This window comes from Pelophylax lessonae, assembly GCF_965119305.1.
Source record: "Pelophylax lessonae genome assembly, chromosome: 8".
NCBI classification, from domain to species: Eukaryota; Metazoa; Chordata; class Amphibia; order Anura; family Ranidae; genus Pelophylax; species Pelophylax lessonae.
The window spans coordinates 174,358,306-174,372,843 of NC_138775.1; the positions used below are offsets into that span (position 1 = coordinate 174,358,306).

Sequence of the window (14,538 nt, forward strand, 5' to 3'; positions counted from 1 at the left end):
CAGAAATATGATTAGAAGTAACTAAAATCATAAGGAAGCTTACTTCTTCAATCTAGCTGGGAATTACATATATTAAAAAGGATACAACATGAAAGGATACACTCAATGCCCAAACAGCAGTTTCATGGTCATCTTTAAGAAGAACAGCAAAACTGTTAATGATCCTAAACACGCCTCGAAATCCACAGGGGATTACATCTAGAGGCGTAAACTGAAGGTTTTGCCATGGCCTTCACAATCTCCTGACCTCAACATAATTGAAAATCTATGGATAGACCTTAAAAGAGCAGTGCGTGACAGACAGCCCAGAAATCTCAAAGAACTGGAAGACTTTTGTAAGGAAGAATGGGCAAAGATACCTCAAACAAGAATTTAAAGACTCTTGGCTGGCTACAAAAAGCGTTTACAAGCTGTGATACTTGCCAAAGGGGGCAGTACAAGATTTTATTTCTGCAGGGTGCCCAAACTTTTGCAGACGCCATTTTTTTGTTTTCTTTTATTTTGAAAGTGTAAATGATGGAAATAAAATCTAACTTTTGTTGACATATTATAAGAATGTCTAATCTGTAATTTGATGCGTTTGAGATTTTTCCATCTTTCCTTGGCTTCTTTATGCACATTAAATACAAATTTTTACCTGGGGTGCCCAAACTTTCGATCACCACTGTAACTTAATAGAATAAGCAAACTTTTATTGTATTTCACCACCCCTGCAACTAACTGATCACCTTTGAAAACAGAGGTTGTTACCAACTTACAAAACAGCATCTGCTGCCTAGACCTCCATAGTGCTTATGTTGTCCAAGGCTACTCTCTGCATGTGCATTCTGAAATAATAACATGTATATACCAAGTTGGTCCTAGAAAAAGCATGCCCGGGGTTTATTTGCAGAGATAAGCACAGAGCCAGTTCAACCCTGTATAGCAGCACCTGGTGCACCATTTCAAACAGCATCCAAACTGCTTTACTTCTAAGCATGAAAAACATCGCCTTGCTGGATGTTAAATTTCCAAATTTGATCAGAAGGGCGAATATGGGTGGGATACAGATTACAGGATAAAAGTGCACCTACCATTTAAAACCCAACTCCAGGCTGGCCCAAAATATAACATCTGGTTGCCTCCAGAAAATTGAGGACTCAATGCCCGTTTAGTCTAGGGGGCTCTAATAAAAAATGGTGACCTTACTCCATGGTCACAGAGGCTTTTTGCTGATATTGTCACATGCAAAGCAGGGCCAGCAGAGTCCTGGTCCTGAATTGTATGTGATATTAAGGCCTCATCCACCCTGGAACGTGGAGTAAAGACTAAAATGAGGTTGCATGACCATGGAATAAAGTATTTCTATTTTAATCCCCTCTAAAATATACAAGAATTGTATTCTGAATATGCTAGGGTGGGGGGTGGGCAGAGTTCAGCTTAAAAAGAACCTTCATGCCAAGCCCTTTTTATCTAAAGTAGAAGTATAACATTTTAGTAATTGTATCAGCTTTTTCAGTGCTCAGAAATGAAAACTAACCAATATATAGTTTTTTTTTTTTTTTTTTTTTTCATGGTGCCCCAAGTAAGAAGCAGCCACTTGGCGTTTACACAAGTCGGTCCACCCAAATGTTGAGAATAATTTTATATTTGAATTGATATACAATAATATTTTAAGCCGTGCTATAGATAAAATCTGGAACAGTGGCAGCTGAACTGTGCAATACATGAGGACTGCCATTAACGGGGACCCCAAGGCTTTTATGATACCACCTGGTGATTTGAAGTGTGGAATCCAGTGTCTTTCAAGCAAGCGGTTTGGAAAGGCTCTTCAGTGTGGCAATATACATCTAGCAGACCATTATGCTATAATTGTGCAAGAAAAAGCCTTCCAGTAATGCCTGCTTTTTTATATAAGGTTTACAGTTTAATGTATAAGGGGAAAATGTTGTGAATGAGACCAGTATAGAAACATCACTATGAAGCATTAAAATGTAACAGAAATATGATTAGAAGTAACTAAAATCATAAGGAAGCTTACTTCTTTAATCTAGCTGGGAATTACATATATTAAAAAGGATACAACATGAAAGGATACACTCTGAATGCCCAAACAGCAGTTTCAAGGTCATCTTTAAGGAGAAGAACAGCAAAACTGTTTTCACGGCTATATTTTTATGCTGGACAGAAGACATAATACAGACTGCCGAGCCCTGCACCAGTTTCTCTTCCAGGGAGATCTTTTTTAACTTCTATTTTTTTCTTTGCTCCTGTCCCAGCTAATTAAATTTGCTTCAAGTAGTTGTAAACCTCAGGCATGGAATATGAACAAAGCATATCCCTCTACAGTGTGTACTTGTCTCAATTAGGAGCACTACATGTCATTTCTGTTTTCTGCTTCCTTCCTCTGCTATCAGCATGAGTCACTTCTGACAAGTTTTCCTGACACCAAGAGAAAAATGGTGCCAGGGGAGGGAGCTCTGGCTGAATGACAGCCTCTGGTCTGTTCCTGTGTGAAGGGGGGGCGGGTGTCTCTTCCCTCCAATCAGCTCTCAGAGCTCTACTCACTGAGCTCTGTAAACTGTAACTTTGGCTCTCCTCCTGACTTTTTAAAACAGCTCAGACAAGTTATAGAATTCTGGACTTTGAATGGCTGCAGATAAACAGCTGCAACTTATGTAGGAAAATTTGTTTTTATCTCTGTGTATCATCTGAGGCTAGTCACTTCAACTTATGTAGGAAGATTTGTTTTTATCTCTGTGTATCATCTGAGGCTAGTCACCTAACTGAGTATATGTAAGTGTTTACAACCACTTTAAGGATAAGCTTGCATTAACCAAACTAAGGGTTTTTCTTATTATCATATGGCTAATTTACAGACGTAAAGGTGTTAGCGATGTGATTTAGAATAGGGGAAGGATATGCCAGCAATTACTTGAAGATTATGACCAGAACAGATACTGTCAGGCACATAACCCCAACACTTTGCTATGTGCCAATTGTCCAATGTCTGTGTCAATTTACCTAGCCCAGAAAATGTCTACTCTAGCTTAACAAGCGGACATATATTCACTTCACATATGGGACTGTTGATTTGATGTTCACTTTTATTCATTTTGCAATTTATTTGTATTTACCTTTCTTGGTTTATATATATATATATATATATATATATATATATATATATATATACACACACACGTTTATATTGCTAGTATTTATTAGCGCTGCACTTTTTTCCACATTTTGGACATATACAAGGCTTTTCTTGGCCGTGAGTGGAAACCTTGGTCAGCTAGGAAATCATATATTTCAGTCAGCAGCTAAACTGACAATAAGGTTAACAGATCACCATGTACTTGTTTTTCTCTGTAAAGTCAGCACTGTTTCTGTGGAACTAAAGAGCAAATATTAAAAACTGCAAGCAGACAAACTATCGCAGAAGAAACATACTATATCTCCTCTGCAATAAAACAAACTGACCAGCATGTTTGCAATCCTTTAGAATGTACACTATGCGTGGGAGTTATACAGGAGTTGCATCATACCCCACCAGACAATCAGGATGGCTTTAGACCGGATACACAGAGGAAGCTGATAACCAATATCAGCACCAGTGAAGGAAGTTAGGTATCTGTGGACTTTAGTTCCACTTTAACAGACAAAAGTTTCCAAATGAAATTCAAATAATTCCTATTCACTTTTCCTGTGATAAAAAAAAGTGTTAAGCTCCATTCACATTGACATGTCTCCAGTGCGACTTTGGAGCACAACTGATGCGACTTTACACTCAATGGATCAAAGTCGCACCAAAAGTTGCACCAGTAGCGCAGACATCTTTCCAAAATCTCTGCGACTTAAATTGCATCAGCCTGAACTGGTGGCATTGAAAAGAATAGCTGTGACTTGTCATGCCCAAAGTCGCATGAGAAGTCATGCTAGTGTGAATAAAGGCTTAAAGAATCTAGCTAGTGCCAAGGCATTTTGGAACATTCTACATCTTTCGCCCTATCTACAAGTTTCTTTAAAAATACTTAAAATGGTAATGAAAAACATTTTATAAGTCTAGTACTGGGATGGTCCTGCAAACACATAGCATATGTGGCTGCCCCTCTGGATCAATTGCGTTTGAGCCTGTACCATTTTCTCCTTAGTCCTTCTCCCAGATTTTTAGCAAATGTAATATAAAAAGGAGACAGAGGTCCAACTTCAAACCAATCATGTGGTCTTGCTACTTGTAAAGGTTAATGAAGTTACACAAAACTTAAAAAGAAACAAATATAAAAAGAAAAATATACAGCTATTCCGTAATGTGTCGCCTACAAACATTTTAAAGAGATCCTAACAAAATGCAGGTAGAAGCACAGAAAAATTGGATTTTTGCCTTACCGTAAAATCTTTTTCTCTAATGTTCATTGACGGACACAGCTTTAATCAATGAACATCAGAGAAAGGGATTTTACAATAAGACAAAAATCCAATTTACTCTTTCGTTCATTGACGTACACAGCTCCAGAATCCTCTTGACCACTGGGATGTCCCAAAGCAATGTCAAACATGAGGGATGGGAAAAACAGCAGAAAAAAAAATTACAAAAAGGCTAAACCTAGCCAAACAGGTAACATGGAGCTCAACCAGGAACAACTGGAGCTCACCTGAAACATGCACCCTCACGGAGGACTAGTCCTCTCAACAGCAGCCTGCAAAACCTTGCAGCCAAAAGCAGCATCCGCAGATGCCAGCACATCTACTTTGTAAAATGTTGTGAAAGTGTGTACAGACAACCAAGTAGCCACCTTGCAAACCTGCATCACTGATGGCGGAAGGCCCAGGAGGCACTAAGTGCCCATGTAGAAAGCGCCTTAACAGGTAAAGGAGGAACCTGACCCTTGATTGCATAGGCCTGCACCACCGTCTGTCTGATCCATCTGGAAATAGTCATGGCAGACGCGGCCAACCCCTTGCGAGGACCATCCGCAAGGACAAATAGTGAGTCTGATATTCGAAACGACTCAGTTGCAGCCAAGTAAACCCTGATCTCCGAACTACTTCCAGAGAATGGAAGGCAATCTCCTTAGCATGCTTAGGACACAGGGAAGGCAACACAATGTCTTCATTCAGATGGAAACCAGAGACAAGCTTAAGAAGGAACTACTGACAAGGGTGAAGCACCACTTTATCTCTGTGAACCACCAAATAAGGTGAACGACAAGACAAAACTGCCAGCTCCGACACCCTATGTGCAGAAGTAATAGCCACCAAGAAAGTTACCTTCTGGAACAATGTAAGCAGAGGAATCTTGCAAATATTTTTGAAAGGCAGTTTTCTGAAGAACCGATAGAACCAAGTTGAGATTCCATTGAGGCAACGGAGACCGCACTGGGGGAGCCAAGTGGCGAACCCCCTGAACAAAAGTGTGAACAAAAGAGTGCATAGCCAAGGGACATCGAAAGAAAATCGCCAAGGCCAAAACCTGGCCCTTGATGGTACCCAAGGCAAGGCGCTGTTCCACACCTCTTTGAAGAAATGCCAAAATTCGAGTCACCGAAAAGGAAAGGGGGAAACCCCCAGAGACTCACACCACGCAATGCATGATTTCCAGACGCGATGGTAAATTTTCTTAGAGGTAGATTTTCTAGCTTATAACAGCGTGGGAATCACAGAGTCTGACAACCCCCTATCCTTCAGCAGCCAAGCCGTTAAAGCCAGTGACTTAAACAGGATGGAAGCTCGGCTCTAGAGCCAATAGGTCTTCTCTGAGAGGGAGTCTCCAAGGGACATCAGCAACCAGCCATACTAGATCTGCATACCAAGACTGGCGAGGCCAGTCTGGGGCCACTAGGATAACCGGAATCTCTTCTACCTCGATCCTCAGCAGAAGTTTTAGAGGAGGAAAGGCATATATCAGGCGATGCTGGGCCCAGTGGGCCACCAGCGCATCTGTGGTGTCGGGCAGAGGATCCCGAGACCTTGCCACAAACCTCTGCACCTTCCTGTTGAGACGAGCGGCCAACAGGTCCACCTCAGGAGATCCCCACCGGAGACACAACGGATGAAACTCCTCCGGATGAAGTGACCATTCTCCCTGGTCCAAGGCCTGATGACTGTGGTAATCCGCTTGCCAATTTTCTACCCCTGGAATATGCATAGTCGAGAGGGCTGGAACGAAACGTTCTGCCCACCTTAGAATGCCTGCTACATCCCAAGCTGCTAGGAGACTCTTTGTGCCCCCTTGGTGATTAAAATATGCCATGGCCGTGGCATTGTCCAATTGAATCCTCACTAGGCACCCCTGAAGATGGTCCGTCCAATGAGCCAGACAGTCTGATCGCCCAAAGTTCCAGTAAATTGATCTGAAGTCTGGACTCCTCCAGGGACTAAACCCCCTGAGCACAAACCGTGCCAAAGACGTCTTCCCCATCTGGACAGGCTGGCATCCGTGGTGACTACTGTCCAGTATAGGGGAAGGAAGGATTTTCCCTGACGAAGCACCGGAGAGCAAACCCACCAAATTGGGGACCCCCCCTCGTGCCCTAGCTCAACAGAATCAGATTGTCCAAAGACTGTGGATTCTTGTCCCACTTGGCAAGAATCTCTCTGCAAAGGTCGTGTGTGGAACTGTGCAAACAGAACCGCCTCGAAGGTAGACACCATCAGGCCCAGAACTCGCATGCAACTGTTGGACAACATGACCCAAATCGCATCCTGCAGCTTTTGCAGTTTCTCCCCTGGAAAAAACACCCGGGCTGAGGCCAAATCCAGGGTCAGACCCAGGTAGTCCAACTTGGTGGATGGAACTAGAGAAGATTTTTGGAAATTTAGTTCCCATCCAAACTCTTGCAAGGTTCGCACAGTAATGTTCAGGTTGTCTTATGACAAATCGGAGACTCTGCACGCAGAAGGAGATCGTCCAGGTATCCCAGTACCGCAATCCCTCTCTGCCGCAGCAATGTTAACACTGGAGCCAAAACTTTTGTGAACACCTGAGGAGCTGAGGTGAGCCCAAAGGGTAACGCCACAAATTGATAGTGCTCCGTGCCCACGGCAAAGAGAAGAAAGCGCTGATGCCCGATATATATTGGGATATAAAGGTAAGCATCCTTGATATCGATAGAGGCCAGGAGATCCCCTTGATGAAGGAATGCCACTACCGTGCAAATGGATTCCATCCAGAATTTTTGTACCAGCACAAAGAAGTCAAGTCCTTGAGGTCCAGGATTGGATGAACTTTGCCTTCCTTCCTGGACACAGAAAATAGGTTTTGAAAGTGTTCAGATTCTTGAAGCGGTACAATGACCCGTTGTAAGATCTTGCACCGCTCCGAGGAGACCTCGCAGGCGATCTGGCGACAAACGCACGTTGGAAGGAAAGAACCTTGCTGGAGGCGAAGACTGAAGCTCGATCTTATAACCAGACCGAATTAGCTCATGGACCTACCTGTCTTGAATCAAGGAGGTCCACGGGTCCTTAAAGAAGCAAAATTCGCCCCCCCCCCCCCACCCCAGATACGGGTGGGGGTGTCCCGTCAGGCAGAAGAGGGCTTATCTGTGGGTCTGGAGGGACCCGCCCTCAGCTTACCACACCACGGCCTCTTTGAACCTCCAGAGGGGGTTCAAATTCGTTTCGATGATCCCTTTTCCTGAAATCCTGAGGAATGAAAGGGCCGCTTGTTTGCAGAGACGAAAGGGCCACGTTTGCGACAGAACTACTTGCTCCTGGTAGCCTGCAGGAGAAGAGTAACCTTCCCCCTGTGAGCCCCTTAATGATCTCATCCATGGGACCTCCGAACAGGCAATCTCCTACAAAAGGGAGATCAGACAGGACCTTCTTGGAAACCTGGTCCATAGACCAGTATTTGAGCCATTTCATGCGCCCAAGGATCACCGCTGTTACAGATACCCTGCAGACTAAGGGAGCCGCATCCAGAGAGACATCACAGATAAACAGCAATCCCTGGATCAACTGAGCCGCCAGCTCCACGAGGTTGGGGGGAATCTGTTCCCCTTCCAAATCCTGGCCCATAAGCTTTGCCTATTCCGTGAAGGTCTGGGAAACCAAAGTTATGGTAAACACTGGTCTACGGATGGAAGCGGCCATTGTAAAAAGGTGTTGGACCAGAGATTTAGCTCTCTTGTCAAAAGGGTCTTTAAAAGACAGAGTCCTCCACCGGGAGAAGGGTGGCTTTATTTAACCTGGAAACCAGAGAATCCACCATAGGCGGTACGGTTAGGTTTTTTTTTTCAGGGACTCTTCAAAGGGATACCTTTTAGCGAAATGCTTAGGCACCCTGACAGAGCGTTTAGGGAAACCCCACTGACTCGATAATTTTGTCAACATAGGCGGGAATGGGGAAAACCTTTGTCATCTTTGAGGATCTGCGGGTACCAAAATGTACCGGCAGCTGCATCCTTCAGTTTAAATGTTTCAAGCACTGATACGATCAGTGCATCCACTAGCGCCTTTTCGTGTGCGACCATAGTGGAAGACGAATCATTGTCACTATCAAAGCACTCAGGGTGCCTGGACGCAGACCCAGTAGGAAGACTCGCGTCGGCCAGGTCAACCTCAGAATCTGAGGTGACAGAGGATGCAGGTGAAGGCGGGGGACGCTTTTTGCCCATCCTGTTTTGCAGGACCATATCTACCTTGGACACTAGTGACTCTAGGACCGCCATCATAGCAGACAAAGAAGACTGGGACCCAGAGGGCCCCGCAGCCCCTGAGAGGGGGTCAGGCGGGGAGACATGCTCCAGGGACTCCATGGGTTAACTCCGGGACCACCAGCAAAAAAAGGAAAAAATACTGCTAAAAAAATAAAATAAAATAAAGTCCCAGCGCACCAAGTTCCTGCTATAGCAGAAAGAGGGAGGCCGTTTTGCACCCACAGGGACTCACCACCACCAACTCAGGTACAGAGCAGAGCACCAAAGCTGCATGCCGTGGGGCGATCAGAGAGAAAGAGAAGGTTCAGGAAAGAGCACTAGAGGTCCACCGCCGAATCCCCACCCCTTATGCTGCAAAAACATGGCCACGGCTTTATAGCAATGGGAAACTACAAGAAAATTGCCACCGGACTACAGAAACATGGCTGCCGATATATACAGCAGTCATTCACAACAAAATGGCGGCTACACGCGGTGCCCAGGACCCCCAGAAACGAAAAGGCCGTAAGGAGGGGCCCTGGCAGGACCCCCCCACACCAGGACCACCCCCACACAGACATTACATGTATGGCCACCTCTGGGGGAGGGGGAGCTAAGTGTGGATAAATGGGGGAGTGGGCCACAGAGGTACCCCGATAAATGAGGAAGGATGCTATGTGGGAAGGAAGAGAACCAAGGGGTCCGACCGTCCCAGGGAGGGGCCCACGTTCATTCCCAAAAGGCCATCAGTGGAAGGGGGGACACTACTTACCACACCATGGAAACCCGGTGGGCACCACTCCAGACAGACCACTGCACCATCGGAATGGGGGTGCTGAAGGCAAGAGGCATGCTGCGACTCAGGTCGTGACCAGGTCTATGGGTCCTAGCGAGACGTTTAACTTGCTGGCCAGCCCCTGTCCAGTGGGGCTATGTTGCGGCCGACCTAGCACAAAGCGGAGGTCAGGTCGCGCTCACTGGCTGGACTTGGGAGACCATAAGCATCTAGAATATCCAGTCCGTCGCCCAGTCCAGCAGTTGATTGTAGTTTCCACAGAAACAGAAAAGAACAAGGAGAGGAAAAAAAAATCAGTTTAAAAAAAAAAAAAAAAAGACAATATTGCTAGGACCAGAGATCCCAGCAAGGCACAAGGTCCTTACTCTGACTAGGCAGAAAAAAAAAAAACTGGGTGCCTATAGCAGGAAGTGGGAGTATCCCCTGGGACTGTCCCATTGGCGTGGTAGCGTTTTTTCCTGCCTAGTGTCCCACTCCTGTAGGGGGTATTTTTAATTGCTTACTTGTTACTTATTATGTAATGTGCCTTTGTACTGGCTAGTTTGACTACTCCAGAGAAACAATTTCTTAGAACAGCTACTTTCCTCGTTACTCTCATAGCCCTCTTCCATTCTGGGAGTGTCTAATTACTTTCTATGCTGGCCCAGCTCCTCTAACTCCCTAGATAACCCTTTATGTAGCTGTTGGGGGAGAAGTGAAAGGGAATACAAGAGTTAGTTGAATGACAGCTCTGAGTCAGCTGGGGCTGTCCACATCATGTTCCAGATGGCGGCACCCAGGAACATTCTCAGGGCTTTTGGATGTCTACAAAAGGGGGCCTGTAACAGGTAGATAACATGCATGGATGTTAAATTCACAAAATTTTATCAGAAAATGTTCTGATTGTTGAAATGAGTAGACTGGCAACAGTGCCTGTTTAAAACACAATAGAGGGGTTTTAAAGAAGTCAGCGTGTTAACTAAAATGAAAAGTACAACAGCTGGGGGCATGTCCAAGATGGCCGACTGAGGAGATGTGTTTCCCGAAGCTCTGCTGGAGATAACCTGAATCCTTCATTTATTTGGGCCCCCTTTCGCTCTGCAACAACGCTACTCTAGCTCTGTATGCCTTAAAAGAAGCTTAATTTCCCACCGGGAGCGGACACGCCAGTGAGTCCTGGGCCTTTTCTCGGCAGAGTCTCCCGCGGGCCATTCCAATATGGCTTTGCAGACTGACCCTGTGGAGACGCCCGACTCCTCACCGCCGGGCATACCGAGGTCATGGTGGCTATTACGTCGTGTCAAGCGGTGCGGACTAATAAGATCGAGGCCGTCCAGTTAAGGCTAATGAATTTCCGGGATCATGATGGAGCGTTGTCGGCAGCCCGAGGCACCGAGGATCTGCACCATCAAAATGCTAAGCTGCTGCTGTTCCCTGATTACACTCTGGATGCAGCCAGCTGGCTAGAAACTTTGCCTCCTCATATTGAAGTCAGCTATGTTGTGACGTCTCTTTTGCTTCTCTAAGCTATATTCATAGCCTTTAGGATTTAGAGGTCCTACTTGAATTCTCTGTTTTGTTATTACCTCCTATTTTTATTTTTTCTTAATACTTGGTTTATTTTTTGTATGTGGCTCATGCACTATGTAGATGCCAAGTTTACCTCAGCCATGTGGCCCATACATGCCATTTGACTGTTTAAGAACGTGCTCCTGACTTGTTCAGGTAATTCAGTGAATCCTTAGTATGTGTACTGCTCCAGCATCTCGTATTTGGGATCACAGTTTATATAAAAAGGGATCTCTTTCTTACCCTATTTTTTATTTTAACCACTTTACCACTAGAGCATTTTGCTGTCTTACGTCTGGGCCACTTTTTGCGATTCGGCGCTGTACGAATTTAACTGACAATTGCGCGGTCATGCGACGCCGTACCCAAACGAAATTTACGTCCTTTTTTTCCCACAAACAGAGCTTTCTTTTGGTGGTATTTGATCACCTGTGCGATTTTTACTTTTTGCGCTATAAACAAAAAAACTGAATTTTTGTAAAAGGAAGGAAACCAGCTGGGCAACACGAGAAAAAATTTGCTCAACGGGAGCAATAACCCAGGAAAAAAACAAATAACCCAGGGATACAAAGAAATCCCAAACAGCCCAAAGGACCAAAACCAGGGACCCTAAGGGACCGCCGCACTAAGAACCTTGCGGCCAAAGGAAGCATCTGCCGATGCTTGAACATCCACTCTGTGGAACAGAGTGAAGGTGTGCACGGTCGACCAAGTCGCCGCCCTACACACCTGGGCCACAGAAGCCCCATGACGACAGGCCCAAGACGTACTCAGAGATCTGGTAGAGTGTGCCCTCACAGGCATAAGGGAAACTTTTCCCCGCAAAGCATAGGCCTGTTCAACGGCCTGTCTGAACCAATTGGCGACGGCAGAAGCCGACGCCGCCACGCCCTTCCGAGGACCCCCGGAAGGACAAACAAAGAATCCGACTTGTGAAAAGATTCAGACGATTTTAGGTAAACCCTAATCGCCATGAACAGCATCCAAGGAGTGCAACACCACCTCCTCCGAATGTTTAGACTTCGCGCAAGGCGAAGGCAAGACAATGTCCTCATTGAGGTGAAATTCCGAAACCCTCTTCGGAAAAAAAGAAGGGTTAGGTCGCAAGACCACCTTAACCAAGTGATTGACCAGATACGGACAATGGCAGGACAGGCTGCCAGCTCCGACACTCTGCGAGCCGAATTGATCGCCACCAAAAAAGGTGACCTTCTAGGACAACATAGACAACGAGATCTACCCGATCCGTTCAAAAAAGAACCATGTCGTAACACGGACAGAACAAGATTCCAGTCCCAAGGAGGCAGAGGCACCCTCCTAGGAGGGACCAGATGCCCCCGAACAAAAGTGCCAATCAAGGAGATAGATGCCATAGGACGTTGAAAAAAGAACGGCCATCGCAGACACCTGACCCTTGATCATAGCCAGCGCCAAACGCTGTCAACACCCTTTCGAAGGAAGGACAACACCCCAGACACCGACCACGGGCGAGGTGAAGACCCCCTGAACTCACACCAGGCAAAATAGGCCTCCGAAATACGGTAAAAGACCTACCCCGAGGAAAAAATTCCTTGCGTCGATCAAAGTGTGAATGACCTCAGGGGAGAGACCCCTATCCCTCAGGGCCTCGGTTTCAACAGCCAGGACGGCAAAGCCAGCGACTGCAAGGCAGGATGAAATATCAGCCCTTGAGACCGGAGATCTTCCCGAAGAGGCAGACGCCACGGGGCGTCGACCGCCAAATGCACGAGGTCTGCGTACCAGGACCGGCGAGGCCAGTCCGGTGTCACAAGAATCACCGTGTTTTGGTTCCGAGACCAACCTGCGAAGGAACCTGGGCAGCAATTGAAATGGTGAAAACGCATACATCAGTCGGTACGGATGCCACGGAGCTACCAACGCGTCTGCCCGAGGATCGCGTGGCCTTGCCACGAACCTGTACACCTTGCTGTACAGACGAGACGCGAACAGGTCCACCTCCGGAAGACCCCACGTCGCGCACAACATCTGGAGAACACCCGGACGGAGGGGCCATTCCCCCTGGTCCAGGGACTGGCGGCATCAGATAATCCGCCCGCCAGTTCTCCAACCCCTGGAATGTGAACCGCCAATATCGCCGGGACATGCGTCTCGGCCCAAGACAGAATGTCGGCCACTTCCCGAGCCACCCGGGCCCTCTTGGTGTCCCCTTGGCGAATGACGTAAGCCACCGCCGTGCAGCCTGTCCGGCCAACGTTGAAGGCAGAGAATCATCGCACGCAATTCCAGAATGCTGACCGGAAGGGAGGATTCCCCCTCCGACCAAGTTCCCTAAGCGGACAGAATGCCCAGAACACCACCCCAGCCCGACAGGCTGGCATCCGTGGTGACCACCGTCCATGAGAGAGGACGAAAAGACTTGCCCCCTGACACCGGCGGGGACAGGAGCCACCACAGAAGAACCCTTCTGGTGCGATGGCCCAATGAAATCCGGATCCAGAGATCGCGGTCGCCCGTCCCACCTGGACAGGATCTCCGCTTGGAGACCCCGCGTGTGAAACTGGGCGAAGGGAATCCCAGACATCTCATGCACGTCCGAGTGGACGAGGACGGAGCGTCCCTGAGGGACCTGACTTTCTCCTGAAGAGTCCTGAGTTTGTCGTCCGGTAGGAAGACCTTCGCCTGGACAGAGTCCAGAACCATTCCCAGGTAAGGGAGACGAACCGATGGGCACAGTGCTGACTTTGGAAAAGTTATCGTCCAACCAAACTCCTGCAGAGACTGCATCGTAACGGACAGAGCCTTCTCCAGACCCTGGCTGGTCGCAGACCGAACCAGAATATCGTCCAGATACCCTAGGACAGAGACGCCCTGGGCTCTCAACAAAGCCAAAACCGGTGCCCGCACCTTGGTGAACACCCGTGGAGCCGAGGCGAGACCAAAGGGCAACGCCACAAATTGGTAGTGATCCTCCACTATGGCGAATCGAAGGTGCCTCTGGTGACCCTCGAAATTCGGGATGTGAAGATACGCATCCTTCAAGTCGATGGAAGCCATGAACTCCCCCGGAACCAGGGCAGCCACCACCGACCGCAGAGATTCCATGCGGAACTTGCGCAACCGCACAAAGCGGTACAGCGCCTTTAAGTCCAGAATCGGACGTACCTTGCCCTCCTTCCCGGGCACGGTGAACAGATTGGAATAGAACCCCCGAAACCTGTCCTGATGAGGCACCGGGACCACCACTCCCTGAGCCCTCAGGTCCTGCACCGCTAGATGCAGATCCCGCAAACGCTCCGGGGACAGTAGAAGATTTGAGGGAAAAAATCTGCGCTCCGGCCTATAGAGAAACTCGATCTCGTAGCCAGATCGAACGATTTCCTGAACCCACCTGTCCCGAACCCGGGACAGCCATGGCTGAAGGAAACCGAGCAAGCGTCCCCCCACCCCAGAGTCGGGTGAGGGCGCCCCTTCAGGCCGCACCGTTGTGGGCCGCTGAACCGGACTGGCCGGACTTTTGCTTACCAGTCCACGGCTTCTTACCAGGAGCCGTCTTAGCCTTGTGGGATTAGGGTAAGAGCGTGCCCTTACCAC

At 47.5% G+C, this 14,538-nt stretch overlaps 1 protein-coding gene across 1 annotated transcript in view; it reads right to left on the reverse strand.

The window, feature by feature from the left end:
• Nucleotides 1–1,764: 1,764 nt before the first annotated feature.
• The window catches only part of LOC309562405 (RNA-binding region-containing protein 3-like), a 205,646-nt gene continuing 192,872 nt past the window's right edge, over nucleotides 1,765–14,538 (reverse strand). The window contains exon 15 of the mRNA XM_082266608.1: nucleotides 1,765–2,111. The gene's annotated coding sequence lies outside the window, so the exon portion shown is untranslated. The remainder of the gene's footprint in view (nucleotides 2,112–14,538) is intronic.